We start from the raw sequence: 19,855 nt of genomic DNA, 5'->3' as shown, positions 1-19,855 counted from the left end.
ATTCTTCGAACCCGACTGACAAACCTGAGGATAAACAATGGAGAAAAGGTAGCGCAACTCCAAGCATGAATCAAGGAACTGATTACTCAGTTAAACAATCATCGGAATAAAGCAGCGATGAAGGGGAAGCATCACAACTTAAGGTAAATGAGGTAAGTGCTCATTCACCCGAGCATTCTTTTTAGTTTATTAAATCACTTTTGAAGGATTTAGTAAAATTAGAAAAAAAAAAAAAAGAACGTTGATTTGAAAAGACAGTTAGATAATTTAAAATCACAAAATGATAATTTAAAAATTCAAATCAAAAGCTTGAATGATCATGCATGCTTGAACAGTTGTCAAAAATCAAAGTATGGAAAGTATAGTAGATTAAATTGGTATATTAGACATCACTAAGGACAACTTAGAAGAATTTTCAGAAGATATATACCTCCCAAATTCTTAATCGACCTAGTAGGAAGGAATTTATATTGGGTTCCAAAATCTTATTTAGATTAAATATTTTTCTTGAGATTTAAGGCTTTCAGAAAAATTAAATGTTTAAATTTTTTAAAAGGCTTTATCTAGAAGTGGTTTATGATCCAATAACCAAGAAGGTCTAGTGTCTCGCTACAGTCTGGAAGTCAATTACTAAATTAAATATTTAATTGACAAACTGATAATGATTTAATTTTTTTCAATTTTTTTGAAAATCTTCACAAACTTAGTAATTATTTGAAATTTCTCTTACTTGTTCTATTAAATCAAGTTTTTTTTCCTAAAACATAATTTCAAAAATTTTCAATTTTTTTTTACCCTCTTTTTAATATGATCAAAGAGGAAGAAATATGTACAAGTTTAGGGGTAGTAGGGGGAGTTATAATTTTTTCAAAATTCTGAATTTTTAGTAACTCTATTTTATAAGTCTGAATTTTGATAAATCAGTTTATTTCATACTTAGTGTTGTAATTTCTTTTATTACAAATTTTATACTTAAAATGTTTTATTTACAAATTCTTTTGTTACTACTTGTTTGTTATTACCCTAACTTGAACTTGATTTGATGCACATCAAAAAGGGGGAGATTGTTGGACCCCATGATTGTTTTGATGTGATCAACGAAGTTATGTTAGGTTATGTTTGATTTTAATCTCTGTGTCTAAGTTTGCAGGAGCTTAGGAGCACAAGAAGTCGAGCAGAAGACGCAGCTAGCGAGAAGGATGGCACGGGAAGGGAGCCGATAGGTTCGATACATCCAAGGGACGAAAGGGGTATGGAAGAGTACACCAGTGGATGAGAAGAACGTACGCGACGTTCGAGGGATCAGAAGCCGGAGGAAAAGCTTGCTTGAGGAGAAGGTGAGCCCTATTTCGGTTGGCCGCAATCACCCAAGCGATTGGAATAGTAGGAGAACGAAAAGAGCTTATTAAGTCTGCTGGAGGCGTCCTCAACAAAGGTTGAAGGCGCCTCCGCCACCTTCAGGTGGCGAGCACCCTCCATAAGCATGGAGGGGGCCCTCCATAAGTATGGAGGAAGCCTTCCATGAGTATGGAGGGCGCTCTCGACCTGGCCAAAGTGGTCGTTAATAGCGAATAAACCTTTATCCGCTATTATTTTGCTGGAGGCGCCTTCCAAGTCCTTTGGAGGTGCCCTCAAGTTTCGAATGAGATTTTCTATGGGCTATAAAAAAACCTCTGGACTTAAGAAATGTATAACAACTGCTGTAATCAATTTTCTAGTCTTTCCTGAGTTTTTCAAAGATTGTAAGAGGCTTCTCCGCCCACACGAAGGAGAAATTTCTAGTGGAGTTTTGCAATTGCCTTGGATTAACAACCACCTAGGTTGTAACCAAGTTAAACCTGTTAGCCTCTTTTAAATTGTATTAGTTGTTCATTTCAGTTTATAATTATTGTGATAGTTCTACTAATCTTAGTTGGAATAACAGAGAAAGTTTTTTTGTTTTCTTTAACAGACGATGCACCCTCTTACCGGCCCTGCTGAGCCAACAGTAGTTGCTCGGCTGGGGACCCCTCCACTCGATCGGCTTCGGCTGCTCTTCCCTATGGTAACGGGATCCAGTTGACTGTCTACGCCCGACCGAACAAGCGCACTGGTCTCATTCCTCGATCCGTACTAACCGCCTGACAATCTGGCCATAGCGTTCTGCTCGGAGAAGTCATCTGTTTATTGGACATTACTTGCTCCGATCGATAATTATATTCGATCTCCGTTCAATTATTATGGGTGAATCCGTTGACTCCTTGACATTGATTACATTGACTTTGAATTTTACACTGACAAGTCAACCCTACTTCTGATCCGAATTAAACAGACCCCGTTACCATCACATGCGTGGGCAAAGGGAGAAGGCTACCCTAAAGAATCTCAACAAAGGCCTGAATGAATCTCTTTTAAACAACTCGTTATTTCTTTCTCTTTATGGAAGAGAAAAAGATAAGGATACTGGAGGTGCATCGCCACAAACAACAATTTCAAGAATTTGATTGGGCGTCACTCCTCTCTGAATCCTAAAGTATGAAAACGTGAAGAAAAGCTCCGAGAAGAATGGATCCAGGATCAATAAATTTAATTATAATAACGGGAGAAACAACCAAGTAGCACATGTGATAGAGTTCAGATTCAAAACTAGTTCTTTCTTTGTTAAATCTGAGATCTTTTTAGGAATGAATAAAACTTGTAATTTGTGAATGTATCCAAATGTGAAGGAATTGCAATGAAATGGTTAAGTTTTTACTTTTGGGTTATATTTAAAAGATCTCATCCAATCTATTTGGGATCTACCTTTAAGTATCTAGTTAACCTGATTTGTTCTAAGTTTATCCTCAACTTTATTCAATGTCATTCTATATGATATCTGATTTGGATCATGATTTTATTCAAAATATCTTATATCAATGAAGATATCTTATATATATTATTTTTAAACTCATAATTTTTTAAATCTTTTCAATATGAGATTTTAATAGAATCTTAATCTATCCGATTCAACCTCATAATACCTAAAATTTAAAAAAAAAAAAAACTACTGCTGATCTATAGTTTGTACCTAAAGAAATCATGAAATCGATGTGCAGATATCCGTAATGTCTTATCTTTTTAAAATTAATTAAAATATCTACGTTTTAGTTTTTAAAATAACATGTTCTATTAGAATTATTAAAATTTTAAATTTTTTGTCTACTGTCTAGAATATTATTAGGAATTAGGTACGAAAAATGATAATAAAGTACTAGATGACTACAAATTCTTATTCATTACCAATTGCATTGCTTCGGTGTCAGATATGTGCTTTTTGACCGAGGCGAGCACAGAAAATGGTGCCCACCAAATTTAATATACATATATTTGAATACATCAGTATTAATAACATGAGTTCTAAAAAAACCTAAAAGATAGATAAAGTTTATCATCCCAAATAATATATCAAAGGAAATACTAATAAAATACTAATAAAGTCAAGCGATCTAAACAAAATATAAAACTCATGTTTCAAATTAATATAAAGTCAGTTGAATATTACTCGCCTGACAGTTTTAAAGTGAAAGTATTAATTAAGTTTGTATAATGAATTTTTTAATTATATTTTTCTCGATAGATAATATAATTAAAATATTAGTTTTTTTAATATAGTTGATCAAAATAAATTTTGATTAATTTCAACTTAGAAAATTTTCTTTTGACAGATGTAATTGTAACTGTTATGATTAACCACATTCAATAATAAATGATATAAACATTCGGATAACAATAATTTATTTTTTTTAAATAATTTAATATATCAATCGTTTTTTTTTATTCTCATTATTTAATAATGAGTGTCTTAACAAATTTAGTTCTAGATATAAATCTGATCCATCAATATTAGAGTGTCATCATATGTTACAGAATCTTGAAGATTGACACATGAGTATAAAAGATCATCACCATCAATAGATTTCAATCACTCTAAATTAAATAAAAATCTAAACATTTATTCATATTTTTTTAATTATTCAAATCGAGAAGTGAAGAAACAACTTAAATAAAAAATAAATAAATGATACTTGATTCTGTCCGAAAGCTGAATCAACGGACGCTGGGCACGTGGCGCTCTCTGAGTCGCTGGCGTGGATCTCCGATTGGTCGTACGAAACTCCGGCGAATCTGCACAGAAGTCGGGCTGGGAAGGGGTTCCCGGCGGCGACCCTCCGACGCTCAAGTCAGGCAGGCGAACAGTGAAAAAGTAACCCCCAAAGTTGTAGAACGCGTACCTCCGGCGAAGAATAAGGGCCTTTATATAGGGCTGGGGGGAAGCGGGTGCACACATACCAAGGTGTACACGTGTCATCAGCCCATACCCCAGTAAGGGCCTGTCAGTGAGCTTACCTGATCCCATACTGCTACAGTCCAAGCACGTCTTCGATGGGACAGCTAAACCCCGTGTCGTAAAATTTGGAATATGACCTAAACGTAGAAAATGCCCGCTGTCAGAGAAAGACGTCCCTTGTCTTTTTCCCCTTGTTCCCGGTCGAGCGTCCGGCTGGCCAGCCTATGTCTTACGTCCAGCCGGACACCTATAGTGGTCTACTTGGGAGATTCTCGGTAATGTGCTTTGTGGAGACTGTTAGCAGTATGCTACCTCATGTCTTCGGCCAAGCGTGCCCTCCGCTCGGCCCTACGATCCTGTACCATGAGCGCCGGGGCCCAGCTTCCTACTGGGGCGCTTTCAGTTAGAACCCGGTCAACCGGTCGGGCGTTCGACCAACCCATATCCGGTCGGTCACCTGGTCATTTGACTTCCGCGTGACGTTGACTCCCCATAACGGGGGTCCCCTGTTTTTACCGTCGGATCAATACTTTAATTAAATTTATTTATTAATTACATAAAAATATTATTAGTAATAATATTGTTAGTTTATTACTATATTGAAATCTTTTCTAATTTATGATATATTTTTTCTTGGTTAGGCATCTTCAACTTCTTCAATTCACGCCAAAAATATTGTTTAAAAATATTGCTGTTGCTTTCCTTATTGATTGTGCCATCGTTGATTGCCAAAATTCATAATTTATTACATATTTAAAAAGTCTAAAACGTAAACTTTCTATTAATACTTTGATACCAAAATCTTGAAGTAATATCGCAACTTGAGAAGGGTCGTTGGCCTTTGTTTCCTGTCAGAGCTACATTCAAACTTGTTTCGTTATTTCATTGACCATCATGTAACTTGGGATGGTAATTTCTAGGAAGTTTTGACCTCGATTTCAGTCCTAAATTGAGAATTCAGAGATTGTTCGAGGGTATACAAATTTTTTATGATAATTATTTTTGACACTTAATATGTGGCTCCCTTCTCAAATTTAAAATTATGGATCCGTCCCTGGACAAGAAGAAAAAATATAAATACATAGGTAACTTATATTATAGGTTTATATAATGATAAATGATAATATTAATGAAACTAAAATTTTAATTGGAGAATAAATTTTCTGATTTAATTAAAAGATATACAAAGGAGAAGAAAGGAGGAAATTGATGTTCAGAATTCATACTTCACTTTAAGGGTACGTTTGGTTTGGGGTTATTCTTGATAACCTTGGTTATCCATCCAAGGTTATCAACAAAAACCTTATTTGGTTTAGGTATTCGATGATTCCCAAGTAATGTTCCATGCCCGACACGTCAGCAAAAGAGTCATGTAGCCTGGAATCGGAAAACCTCATAAAACTAAGGTTTTTGTTGATTCCGGGGTTAACGAATTTTTTTTACCAAAAATACCCTCCGATAAGAAAAAACATGAAAAAAAGAGAAAAAAATATAAAAAAAATATTAAAAAATGTAAAAAAAGTAAAAAAAATGTTTTAAAAAATTTAAAAATTTATTTTTTAAAAAAATAAATAATTTTTTTAAAAAATAAATAATTTTTTTAAAAAATAAAAATTTTTAAAATAAAAAATAAAACTTTTTAAAATAAAAAATAAAATTTTTTAAAATAAAAAATAAAATTTTTTAAAAATGTTAAATTTTTTTAAAAAATTTAAAAATTTTAAAAAAATTATAAAAATTTATTTTTTTTTAAAAATTAAAAAAAATTATAAAAATTTTCAAAATTAAAAAAAAAATAAATAAAAATTAAAATTTAAAAAATGTAAAAAAATAAAAAAAATATAAATATAAATAATATAAAAATATAAAAACATTAAAAAATAAAAAACACATAAAAAAGTAAAAAAATATACAAGGAAAAAGAAAAGTAAAAAAACATTAAAAAAAATAAATAATAATAATAATAATAATATTATGTATAGTTGGTTTTGTAACTGAGGGTAATACGGTAAAATATTAAACTAGAGTATTCATTAAAACCTTCAAACAAACAAGTTTTTGTTGCATTACCTAAGTTGAACCAAACAACATTTGGTTATGTTTTATTCCCTATAACCTTGGTTATGTGATTACCTAGTAATCACATAACCAAGGGTATACATGATGACTTGAACCAAACGCACCCTAAGAGTCTTATGACTTCTGTAAACAAATTAATGAATACAAAATTGTACAAGGAATACAATATTGAAAAGGGAAAAAAACCGTTTACATTCCTTTTTTTCTTTCTTTTCTTTCTCATGAGGCCCAAAGGTAATAAGGGAGTAGATGGAAGGCATTTTCGTTATTTAACATATTAAGAGTTTTGGGTTTCTAAGTGCACTGTTCATATATGCAAGAGAAGGAGGGGGGCTTCGGGTTTTTTGGTTTTCGACCACCGCCAAGCACAAGGGGCTGGGTCTTGAACCGCCACCTTTTCCTGGCTCGCCGCTAACCCCGCCCTCGATGTCACTTCTCCTTCGCATCTCTGGCGCCAACCATCTTCAGCTAGCGAGATTGCCTCTGCTTTTCTCTCCCTTCTCCTCCCCTTAGATCCAGGTGGGTGCCATCGGCTGACACTCATCGTCGCCGTGAGGGAGGCATGCCACGTCCCCCTCCTTCACTAGCAGCCACTGCCATCGTTCAAGGATACACAACACAGCCGTCTCCTCCTCCTCCCTCCGACATTGATGCTGCTGAGGAGCATAGTCGTCGCCTCTAGCAGTTGTTGCAGCTGCCTTAAGCGACCACCGCCATCGTCGCCTCCAGCGGCCACCGCCGTCGTTGCCTCCATCGACTACCACAGCTGCCTCTAGCGGCCACCGCCGTCGTCGCCTCCAGCGGCCACCGCCGTCGTCGCCTCCAGCGACTACCACAGTCGCCTCCAACAGCCACCCTCACCGCCTTCAGCGGCAGTCGTCACCACCTCATCCACAACCATCACCCTCCAGGCAGTTACCTCCCAAGTGCTTAGGCTTTGTATGATTTATCTACTTCAGCCTGCGAGCCGATAGGGTGTTCGGCCTGCGAACCGATAGGGTGTTCAGCCTGCGAGCCGATATGATTCCGGCCTTCGAGCCGCTGATATGTTCCTGCTCCTTATCCCTATGGTACCTCCAACTTGCATCACCCCCAATTCTGTGTCGACTCAGCTCTCCATCTAATCCGATCCCTCATGCTATAGAAAGGCTCACCCCCGCAGGCCAAGGTACAGGGAGGTTATCGCTCCCCCTTTTATATATGATGTTCATATTCGTCATTATATTTTATATCGAAGGAGGCTAACCTAAGACACATTATCATATCTACCCGCTGTAACAAACTAAGCGTTACAACCAGTATACCTGTAACGACCCGGCCCTCTTGGCCCATTTGGCGGCCCATTTGGCGACCCTCGGGTCGTCGACCGTCGGCCCTTATGGTTACCAGGATTCATAAACTCTAATACTTAAGCCTGGAGGTTTAAAGTTCGAATCCTGGGGGAGGCAAAAATCCACTGTCAGGGGTGGAAAGTCTTAGTGAGTAACGGCACGGTCAAGGGTCGTCGGTCGACGACATGAGAGGTCGCCAAATGAGCCGACGACATAAGGACCAACGGTCGACGACCCGAGGGTCGCCAAATGGGCCACCAAATGGGCCAAGAGGGCCGCGTCGTTACAATAAAAGGCGCCTTTTTATTGTAACGACCCGACCCTTTTGGCCCATTTGGCGGCTCATTTGGCGACCTCTCATGTCGTCTACCGTCGACCCTTATGTCGTCGGCCTATTTGGCGACCTATTTGGCGACCTCTCATGTCGTCGACCGTCGGCCCTTATGTCGTCGGCCCATTTGGCGACCTCTAATGTTGTCGACCGACGACCCTTGGCCATGTCGTTACTCACTAGGACTTTCATCTCACTTGGTTACCAGGATTCATAAACTCTAATACTTAAGCCTGGAGGTCTAAAGTTCGAATCCTGGGGAGGCAAAAATCCACTGCCGGGGGTGGAAAGTCCTAGTGAGTAACGACACGGTCCAGGGTCGTCGGTCGACGACATAAGAGATCGTCAAATGGGCCGACGACATAAGGGCCACCAGTTGGGCCGCCACAAGGGCCGCCCAAGAGGCCAAAGGGTCGGGTCGTTACAACAAAAGGCGCCTTTTTATTGTAACGACCCGACCCATTTGGCGACCCTTGGGTCGTCGACCGTCGGCCCTTATGTCGTCGGCCCATTTGGTTACCTCTAGTGTCGTCGACCGACGACCTTTTGGCCGTGCCGTTACTCACTAAGACTTTCCACCCCTGGCAGTGGATTTTTGCCTCCCCCAGGATTCGAACTCTAAACCTCCAAGCTTAAGTATTAGAGTTTATAAATCATGGTAACCAAGTGAGATGATCTCAAAATATTTAAGTTATAGTAATTGGAACCGATTCAAACCTTAAGTATAGGATTTAAATTTTATTTCTCAAAACCTAAAAATTTCTCTTGAAATTCCTCTTCTCCTCTCACGCTCGTGACGGCACGTGGCGGTGCTCTCGGGCGAAAGAGGTGATAGAACTAGGGATCGTCTCCGGCGCCGGCCAGGGTTTCCGAGAGGTTTTCTTCACCTCCTTGAGGTCGGCTCGTCGAGGGGAGCACGCGAGCACAGAAGGATCACCGGATTTGAAGCTTCACCCGAACCCTAGATTTCTCCCTTCCGGTTGTAAGTGTTGGGACCGAAAAGTAGCTAGAGGGGGGGGTGAATAGCTCTTCGCGTGCTCATCGTCGGCGTTGCTCGTTTCTTCAGAGATATGCAGCGGAAATATAAGAAACAAAAGCATACAACGCTAACAAGGATGGTTTACTTGGTATCCACCTCACAACAGGTGACTAGTCCAAGGATCCACACCTACTCACGCACCCTCCACTATGAATAACATTCCTTTATGGTAACTACCAAAGGCGGAGAAGCCCTACAACACTCTCAATACAAGAAGAAGAAAGGGAAATACAAGATAAGCAAAAGCTTACAAGATGTGCAATAAAAACCCTAACACTAACTTCTTCTTGTTGTTTTTGATCCGCCTCTTGACTTGGAAGAGCCTCCAAGAATCTTCAAGAAATGGCGATCTGGAGCTTGGAGAGAGCTATGGAGTTGCTGGAGAGTATCTGGAGTGAATCGTGTAAGCGATGCCGAAGGAAATGAACGCCTGCGGCTTAAATTGACGCTAACGGTCAAATCCCGATCGATTGGAATGCTCCCAATCGATCGGGGAGGCTTTGGATCGATCCACGGATCAATCCAGAGCGCCTCTGTGCTCTGGAAAAACACCTGGATCGATCCACGGATCGATCCAGCGCTTATCGCGCGAAGCAGCAGCGTCCCAATCGATCCACTAATCGATTGGGACCTCTGGATCGATCCACCGATCGATCCAGAGGGGTTCTGTTCGCGGGGACTCACCGGATCGATCGGTCGATCGATTGGGCATGATCCAATCGATCGCTGATCGATCTAGATCTGCTGGATCGATCCAAATCTGCTGGATCAATCGGCTGATCAATCCAGATCTGCTGGATCAATCGGTGGATCAATCCAGATCTTGGTTTTTGCCCAAAACCAAGTCCAAAGCCCCCTAAACCAACATCTAGTCAACCATGACTTGTTGGTACATAAGACCTAGCATCCGGTCACCCTTGACCAGTTAGGACTCTCTCACCAAGTGTCTGGTCAATCCCTTTGATCCACTTGGACTTTTCTCTTCTTGCCAAGTATCTGGTCAAGCCCTTTGACCTACTTGGACTTTTCTCTTCGTGCCAAGTATCCGGTCAATCCCTCTGACCTACTTGGACTTTTCTTCCTCGTGCCAAGTATCCGGTCAATCCCTTTGACCTACTTGGACTCTCACTAGATGTCTGGTCAACCTTGACCCATTTGGATTTCTCCTGCATGGCTTCACTCACCAAGACTTTCCCAATTGCCTAGCTTCACTCACTAGGTCTTTCACCTGGCTTCACTCACCAGGATTTTCCTCCTGCCTAGCTTCACTCACTAGGACTTCCTTCTGCCTGGCTTCACTCACCAGGACTTCCTCCTGCCTAACATCCCAGTTAGGACTTCTCAGTCAAGTATCCGGTCAACCTTGACCTACTTGGCTCTTCTTCAACCAACCTGATAGACCCTGATCAGAGGAGAATTGCACCAAACAATATCCCCAAATGTACAACTGCATTGTCAAATATCGAAACTCAAACCAAGACTCAAGCTTGGTCAACCAGGTCAGCCTTGACCTGAGGGATATTGCACCAACAATCTCTCCCTTTTTGATGTTTGACAATACCACATTTAAGTTAGGCTAATCTCATAGCCTCAACCTCCTTCATGCCACTAGGTAATGAAGACCTAAGTTAAACCCTTCATTCTCCTCCTAAGAGGGCAAACTCCCTCTAGGTAATGAAGTCCTAACTTAAACCCTTCATTCTCCCCCTATTGACACACATCAACAAATGACCTATCTTTGGGCACACATCAACAAATTCACATGTTGAACATTCTCCCCCTGAAGAGTTGCTCATCGTTGTCCACAACTTCACTCGTTGTGATCAACACGATAATGAAGGTCCCATACCCTTCATTATCAACCCTACATTTTCTCATTAATGTAGTCAAATGCCCATCCTTGAGCATTTTTAACTTAACCACTTGAACAATGAGGATATCCACTCCCCATTAAAGTTCAAACGCTCAACCTTGAGCATGTTCTGAAAAGAAGGTTGACCAACCTTCCAAGGTTCATGAAAAATAGTTTTCATGTCTTTAAAGAGTCTCTCCCCCTAAAGACATGGTGGTAACTTCTGTCATTGCACCAACAATGACTTGGAATCCCTAAACCTTTAGGAAACCCAAATTTAGAAGTTTTGAGGTTCAAATGTTCAAAATTTGAAACAAACCTCAACCTAAACTTCAATTTAGTCGTCCTTAACCAATCCATCCTTGTTTTCAACATGAAAACACCATTTTTATGTATACAAATGTATTTTGAGGGGTCATGAATGGTTACCTAGACTAAAATAGGTTCAATATGCTGAAAATAAGCTTTCCCAGTCAAAATCAGCATCTTCGATCGATTGGAGTTGGGTTCCAATAGATTTAACCCTGCTAAATCGATCCACTGATCGATTCAGTCTTCTTGGATCGATCGGCTGATCGATCCAGCGAGCTTCTGCTCGCTAGAATTGCCTTCTGAATCGATCCACTGATCGATTCAGACACTCCAATCGATCCATAGATCGATCGAGCTCTGATAGTTGCTGAATTTCAAATTCAGCCAACTTCAGAACCCCTAGAAAATTCTACAAAAATCCAAAAATCATGAAATTTCGTGTAAACATTATTTAGGGCATACTTTATCATGGAAAAATAGTTTTCTATGAAAATACATCATATTTTCAAAGATTGACACAAGATTGAAAACTTGCTATAACTTTAGCGTTTTCTTCAAGTTTGTGTCTAACTATTCAATGGTGATTACTATCAAAAGATAGCCTTCACCAAGGTTTTTCAAAAGCATTTTAAAATAATTTTCAAAACCAATATCCCATCACATTCCTTGGGCTTAATGCACATGACTTGTACATTAGCTTTCCCAATGATGGGAAAACACATAACTATGTGTTCTGATGAACCTAAAACTCAAAAAAATGCACTAAATCAACATCTTGAGTTTTGTTCATCTTCCTAACATCTCACTTGTATCTAATGTGCACTAAAACACATACAAGTCACCTTATGGTCCTTGTGAGATGTGAGATTTTGGTTTTGCCCTATTCTAGGGATCATGCATATCTATCTAGGCATTTTAGAGATATTAGACATCCACCTAGGATGTCACTTGTTAATAAGTGTTGTTAAATGTCATTTGTCCTTAATTACAAGGAATTTAAACTTAATGCATGATTATGTTATGGCATACATCAAAAGGAAATAATTTTCAAAAGAAAATATCCTATAACTACATGATGTATGAATGTCATGACATGGTATTTTTGGATTTTTCATAATAAAACATGAATGCAAAAATAGACATGATGTCATGGCATATGATGGACAACTAATCATGGCTAGGTTTAGCATAAATAAAATATACCTAGATTATCTATCTAAGTATCCTTAACCACTTAGCTAACTCAAAATATACAACTTGTTTTAACTTAAAACATTAAACCTAGATTGCCCTAAATGCTTCAAAGAAATGCCAAAACCTAAATTGACATTTATATTTCTCTTGATTTGTTTATGCCACTTAAAAATTAAGCATATCCTCAAATGTTGGCATATTCCATTTTTTCTCAAGAATAATCACATAAATCAAGGCTCAGATTGCCTTAAATTTCTAAGAGAATACCAAAATCCCAACTTGGTATTTCTCTAGGTTTTTCCAATTTATGTCATTTTAAGATAAAATCAATTTTCCACCATTATGCACATTTTACTCTTTCAAGGAGTAAATGATAATTCCATTTCATTTTCAAAGGTTAACAAAAACCTTGAAAATACTCCTTGAGTGTCAATTTCCTCAAAGTTGGGTTAACTACCCTTCTAATCGGAGTTGACACTCTCTAACCCATTTATGGGGTAGAGAAGATGCTCCTAGGAACCCAACACCTATTGGTGCTCCTTGGATGCTTTAGGTACTCACTAGGGATAACTTCCCTAGATACCTTCCTAGTGACCTTGTTGGGCTTCTTAGAAGCCTTGGTCACATTTTCTAGGTCAACTCTAGGGATAGCCTCCCTTGTGACCTTGTTAGTGACTTTCTTAGACTTCTTAGAAGTCTTAGTCACTTTGGTTGCAAAGATACTTCTAGGGATATCTTCCCTTGTATCCTTTACTTGACCTCTAGACTTAGGGTTTGTTCCATACCTATATGGAACCCTATGATAACTAGGCACATCCTTTTTAGCTTTGGGTTTGTATCCCAACCCTCTATGGTCATTGGATGACCCTTGTAGTACTCCTAAACCTAGGTTTTGCTCATTTTGCCCTTTTAGGATATTTTCCATCCTTTTTAGGGTCTTTTCCATTTTATCAAGTCTTGACCTCAAGACTTGATTTTCTTCCCACAAATCCCTAGATTTAGGTTTTCTATTTAATCCTTGAACATTTTTATTTCTAGACTTACAGTTATTGACCTTAGTGTTCTTGCCTAGATTTTTATCTACATTCCTAGCCCTAGGTGTAGTGGTTTTAGCATGAAAAGCTACATGATTTTCTTTAACTTTATCATGCCTCCTATTTTCATGGTAAATAGCATTAAAATGATAAAAATTAGAACTATCATGCTTTTTACCATAACACAACGGGGTAGGCTCAATAAATGATACCTTCTTTTTTACCTTGGAGGCTTCCCCTTGAGTTGAGCTTCCTTCATGAGCCTTGGCCACCTTCTTCCCATTAGGGCATTGACTTCGGTAATGCCCCTTTTGATTGCAAGAGAAGCACACAATGTGCTCCTTGCTCTTCTTTGTTCCGGGAATGGTCTCCTTGGGCTTCTCCTTGCCCCTTTTTGCCATTTGGCTCTTTATCTTGGCCAATTTGGGGCACTTGCTCTTGTAGTGCCCATGTTCCCTACATTCAAAGCACATAATATGATTTTATTATTAATTGAAATGTTTATACCTTTTTGTGTAGGGATGACACTTTCTCCTTTGGATCCGGAGGTAGAAGCTTCCTCTTGATCCGAAGATGATACTCCTCCAATAGATTTGACTTGACTCGTGGAGGTGGAAGCTTCTTCATCCTCTTCTTCTCTTGACCCGGATGTGGAGGATTCTTCTTGCTCTTGATCCGGTGTCAATGAAGATTGCTCCCCCTCAATCCTAGAGGTGGAGGCTTCACCTTCTTCTTCATCTTCATCCTCTTGTACATGAAACAAGGAATATACTCCTTCCTTGCTCTTTTGATTGCTCTCCTTTGAGGATGAAGCTTCTTGGACCTCCTCTTTGGAGGTTGAGCATCTCTCAACCTCGGAGTCCTCCTCTTCTTGGTTTTAATCCATTGAGTCACCCTCTTTGGATTCTCCTTGATTTGGTACAGTGGAGGGGATCTCATGAACCCTTGCCAATTTGCTCCAAAGCTCCTTGGCATCTTCAAACTCTCCAATTTGCTCCATGATGTTGCTTGGCAATAAATTGACCAAAAGCTTGGTCACTTTGTCATTGGCCTCACATCTTTGGATTTGGTCTTGGCTCCACTTGCTCCTCTTGAGTACTTTGCCCTTGGAATTTGTGGGAGCTTCAAAACCTTCCATGAGAGCAAACCAATGCTCTATCTCCACCATTAAGAAGTTTTCGATCCTTGATTTCCAAAGATCGAAGCTTGTAGATGTGTATGGTGGAGGCACTCTCGTGTCGAATCCGAGTCCATCTCGGAATTCCATTTGAAGTTGAGCTTCTTGATGAAGTCTTCGACTTGTAGAATTTTGCTCCAACTTCTTCACCCTCTAGCTTTGCTTGTTTTGATCGCCCCTTCCGGCGATGATTCCGGTGAAGAGCGACCTCGCTCTGATACCACTTGTTGGGACCGAAAAGTAGCTAGAGGGGGGGTGAATAGCTCTTCGCGTGCTCGTCGTCGGCGTTGCTCGTTTCTTCAGAGATATGCAGCGGAAATATAAGAAACAAAAGCATACAACGCTAACAAGGATGGTTTACTTGGTATCCACCTCACAACAGGTGACTAGTCCAAGGATCCACACCTACTCACGCACCCTCCACTATGAATAACACTCCTTTATGGTAACTACCAAAGGCGGAGAAGCCCTACAACACTCTCAATACAAGAAGAAGAAAGGGAAATACAAGATAAGCAAAATCTTACAAGATGTGCAATAAAAACCCTAACACTAACTTCTTCTTGTTGTTTTTGATCCGCCTCTTGACTTGGAAGAGCCTCCAAGAATCTTCAAGAACTGGCGATCTGGAGCTTGGAGAGAGCTATGGAATTGCTGGAGAGTATCTGGAGTGAATCGTGTAAGCGATGCCGAAGGAAATGAACGTCTGCGGCTTAAATCGACGCTAACGGTCGAATCCCGATCGATTGGAATGCTCCCAATCGATCGGGGAGGCTTTGGATCGATCCACGGATCGATCCAGAGCGCCTCTGTGCTCTGAAAAATGCCTGGATCGATCCACGGATCGATCCAGCGCTTATCGCGCGAAGCAGCAGCGTCCCAATCGATCCACTGATCGATTGGGACCTCTGGATCGATCCACCGATCGATCCAGAGGGGTTCTATTCGCGGGGACTAACCGGATCGATCGGCCGATCGATTAGGCATGATCCAATCGATCGGCTGATCGATCCAGATCTGCTGGATCGATCCACTGATCGATCCAAATCTGCTGGATCAATCGGCTGATCAATCCAGATCTGCTGGATCAATCCAGATCTTGGTTTTTGCCCAAAACCAAGTCCAAAGCCCCCTAAACCAACATCTAGTCAACCATGACTTGTTGGTACATAAGACCTAGCATCCGGTCACCCTTGACCAGTTAGAACTCTCTCACCAAGTGTCTGGTCAATCCCTTTGACCCACTTGGACTTTTCTCTTCTTGCCAAGTATCCGGTCAAACCCTCTGACCTACTTGGACTTTTCTCTTCGTGCCAAGTATCCGGTCAATCCCTCTGACCTACTTGGACTTTTCTTCCTCGTGCCAAGTATCCGGTCAATCCCTTTGACCTACTTGGACTCTCACCAGATGTCTGGTCAACCTTGACCCATCTGGATTTCTCCTGCTGATGTGCGTAGATTATATACTCTTTTATGCATGTTTTTACGCACATTTACATACTTTGAGCATGCTTGATCTATGCATTTTTATACTTCCAGCTTTCCTTTTAGCATATTTACTCTTTTGGTTCGGAGATCTGCTTTTTGTGCATTTTCTGTACACAGGAGTCGATTTGGTGAAGAATCTACATCTTTGGGCATGCATTGGAGGAAACGAAGGGAGAAAGCACCGGGCCGTGTACCTCACACGACCCTGCACTGGTATGGAGCTCGGGCCGTGTGGAGTTTGGCACCAACAGAAGAGGAAGATGACATGGTCGTGTGAACCTCGCACGACCGTGTCAAGTTGCCCACCAGAAGCGTCGCACGGGCTGTGTGGATCTACACGGCCGTGTGAGACTTCCAGAGACCAAGCGGTGTGGCGTGTGCACCACAGTAGTGTAGCATTTCGAGAGCGAGAGGGTTACGGCGTGTGGAGTCAGCCGCCTGCGGCTTTGGCGAGAGGGGGACATGGCCGTGTGAATCTCACACGGCCATGTCACGGGGCCATGTGGCGCCCGATTCCCTCCTCTATTTAAACCCTTCTTCATGAATTGAAAGGGGATCTCTCCCCCTTTGGGAGAAAGCAAGATTTGGTGGTTTCCTCCCAATCTTGGGAGGATTTCTCGGCGATTCAAGGGGAGATCTCGACGATTTCGACTCCGGAGCGAGGATTGGATCCGAAGACGAGGCTTCTTCGTAGATAAGTTTTCTCTTTCCCCCTCTTCTTGTTTTCTTGGATTGGGGATTCAAGGAATGCTTGTAATCTCTATTTCTTCGGGTTTTCTTCCTTGATTCATGGAGTAGATCTTGTATTCTAGGATTAAGGGAGTATTTGTATGATGGATTGATGTAATCTCTTATGGATTTGCCATTTTCTTGTTTCAATGACATTATCTTGCTTGTATCAATTAGATCTTAAATGATTAATGGTGATTTGTGCTTAATTCTCATTCTTGATTGATTGTTTGGATTTCTTATGGACTTCGTAAAGATAAACTCTCACTCGATCATCCGAGGGATCCACGTGACAGGTGCAAGCCCGTGTAAGGACGTTTGAGAGATAATCTTGAAGAGGAAATAGGGATATTCAAGAGAGTAGGATGGATTTTATGATTAGCTTCTTGTATCTTGATAGATTAATGAGTCGTGGGCTTCTACGTTGATATCCGAGGAAGGCATAGTAATAGGTGCACTTTTGTGTAAGGACAACATAGGTTCATGTTTAATTAATCCTATTTAGATACATTTCTCAGTCCTTAGCCGGTTGTCTATTGCAAGAGGGAACCGGCAACTTTCTACATGTTTGGCAATTGAGGGATAAGAATTGGTGAACCATTTACATTCAAGAAATCTTACAAAGAAACTGAAACTTCTAGAATCTTCCTTTATCATAACCCAAAACTCTAAACTCTTGTTTGTTGATCTTTAATATTAGATTTGTTTACCTTTACTTTGCTTTTGAAACGATTGGATAGTTGTTTAGCTAATTCGCATTGAGACATTTCTAGTGCTTATTCCAGTCCCTGTGGATACGATAATCTTTTATATTACTTGCGACATTTCCGTACACTTGCGGAGAGTAACAAGTTTTTGGCGCCGTTGCCGGGGACTGCGCTATAACATTAGGAATTATCAATGGAGTTAGACTAAACATAACTTTTCTTTCTTTCTTTACATTTTCATAGTTGTAACTTTAGAATCCTGTTTCTATAAGCTTTTCTTTTCTTGAATAACATTCTTGACAATTCTTTTTGTTACAATTCTAATTCTAATTCTAACTTTGCATTCTTGATTTCTAGTACTCTAATCTAACTTTTCTCTGTTTTCTCTTTTGATCTTGTTTCTTTCTTCTTTTCTTTTGTAAACATATCTTGCAATTTTTAGCATATGAATTATTCTAAACATTTTTCTTTTTTCTTTTATCTTTTCTTTCTTGTTTTCATTATGCACTTTCTTTCTTGCAATTTAAATTCTGCATTTGCTTTCTTGCTTTTCATATTGCATTTTATTTCTTGTTTTTGATTCTTGATAATTTTCTTTTTCTTCTTGAATATCCATGAGCACTAACATGTCAAGCAGGACCATGAGAAATTTTTCTACACCCTTTTTCGCAAGATTTTTATCTCCCATTGTGCAACCTCAAATTGAAGTAGAAAGTTTCCAACTAGACCCAGAGATAATTTTCATGATACAAGGTCATAAATTTGGAGGAGAAGTATTAGAAAGTCCTTATTTGCACCTTAAGACATTTCTAGAGATTTGTGATTTGGTGAAATGTGAAGGAGTATCAGCAAATGCAGTTCGATTGATGATATTTCCTTTGAGTATCAAGGATAAAGCAAGGACTTGGCTATATTCTCTTCGTCCTCAAAGCATCACAAGTTGGGAACAATTGGAGAAGCAATTTCTGAATCATTTTTTCCCTCCAAGTAGAACGGTGTATATGAGGAATTGCATAACAAATTTTTCTCAGGCATATGGAGAATCATTATTTGAAGCATGGGATAGATTCAAGAGTCTTCAAAGACAGTGCCCTCATCATGGTTTTGAAAAATGGTTGATTTTGCACATATTCTATGGGGGAATTTCTTTCTCAGACAAGACTTTATTGGATTCATCAGCTGGAGGTTCTTTTATGGACAAAAGTGTAGATGAAGCTTATTCGTTAATCGATCAAGTGACATTGAACCTCCATGAATGGTCGAACAAAAGTTGGATGGAATTTCCCTCAGATATTCAAAAAGTGCAAGCTATAAATGTAAGAGAGCCTTGTTGGTACATAAGACCTAGCATCCGGTCACCCTTGACCAGTTAGAACTCTCTCACCAAGTGTCTGGTCAATCCCTTTGACCCACTTGGACTTTTCTCTTCTTGCCAAGTATCCGGTCAAACCCTCTGACCTACTTGGACTTTTCTCTTCGTGCCAAGTATCCGGTCAATCCCTCTGACCTACTTGGACTTTTCTTCCTCGTGCCAAGTATCCGGTCAATCCCTTTGACCTACTTGGACTCTCACCAGATGTCTGGTCAACCTTGACCCATCTGGATTTCTCCTGCCTGGCTTCACTCACCAAGACTTTCCCAATTGCCTAGCTTCACTCACTAGGTCTTTCACCTGGCTTCACTCACCAGGATTTTCCTCCTGCCTAGCTTCACTCACTAGGACTTCCTTCTGCCTGGCTTCACTCACCAGGACTTCCTCCTGCCTAACATCCCAGTTAGGACTTCTCAGTCAAGTATCCGGTCAACCTTGACCTACTTGGCTCTTATTCAACCAACCTGATCAGACCCTGATCAGAGGAGAATTGCACCAAACAATATCCCCAAATGTACAACTGCATTGTCAAACATCGAAACCCAAACCAAGACTCAAGCTTGGTCAACCAGGTCAGCCTTGACCTGAGGGATATTGCACCAACAGTAAGTCCTAAAAGCAAGGGTAAGTTGCTCACTCACCTGCGGTAAGAGTAGTTCCGAAATTTTCTGCTTTGTTGCTATGAATTTGAGGTTTCGGATCTTAGTGTTCATGAATTCCGAAGCTTGCTGCTGTGTTGATTTTTGTAGCTTGCTTCTAGGGATTTTAATTTATGTTGTTGATTCTTTCTTGGTTTTGTTTGCTGCCGTGAGCCCTAAAGAAAGAAGAGAAGGATTGATTGAGTTTAAGTATGAAGAACAGGAGAATTAGTTTCGAGTTTTAGTTTCCTTTTTTGTTTCGGATT

At 40.0% G+C, this 19,855-nt stretch overlaps 1 non-coding gene across 1 annotated transcript; it reads right to left on the bottom strand.

Moving 5' to 3' along the window:
• Window positions 1-18,578: 18,578 nt before the first annotated feature.
• On the bottom strand, window positions 18,579-18,684 carry LOC121973884. Its single transcript, XR_006109794.1, has one exon. It is a non-coding gene; the product is annotated as a small nucleolar RNA R71 (small nucleolar RNA).
• Between the last annotated feature and the right edge of the window lie 1,171 nt (window positions 18,685-19,855).

Source organism: Zingiber officinale, chromosome 4A (assembly GCF_018446385.1).
Source record: "Zingiber officinale cultivar Zhangliang chromosome 4A, Zo_v1.1, whole genome shotgun sequence".
In the NCBI taxonomy this organism is placed as follows: domain Eukaryota; kingdom Viridiplantae; phylum Streptophyta; class Magnoliopsida; order Zingiberales; family Zingiberaceae; genus Zingiber; species Zingiber officinale.
The sequence above is the reverse complement of the archived record's forward strand: the minus strand, read 5'-3'. Positions and strand labels throughout refer to the sequence as shown.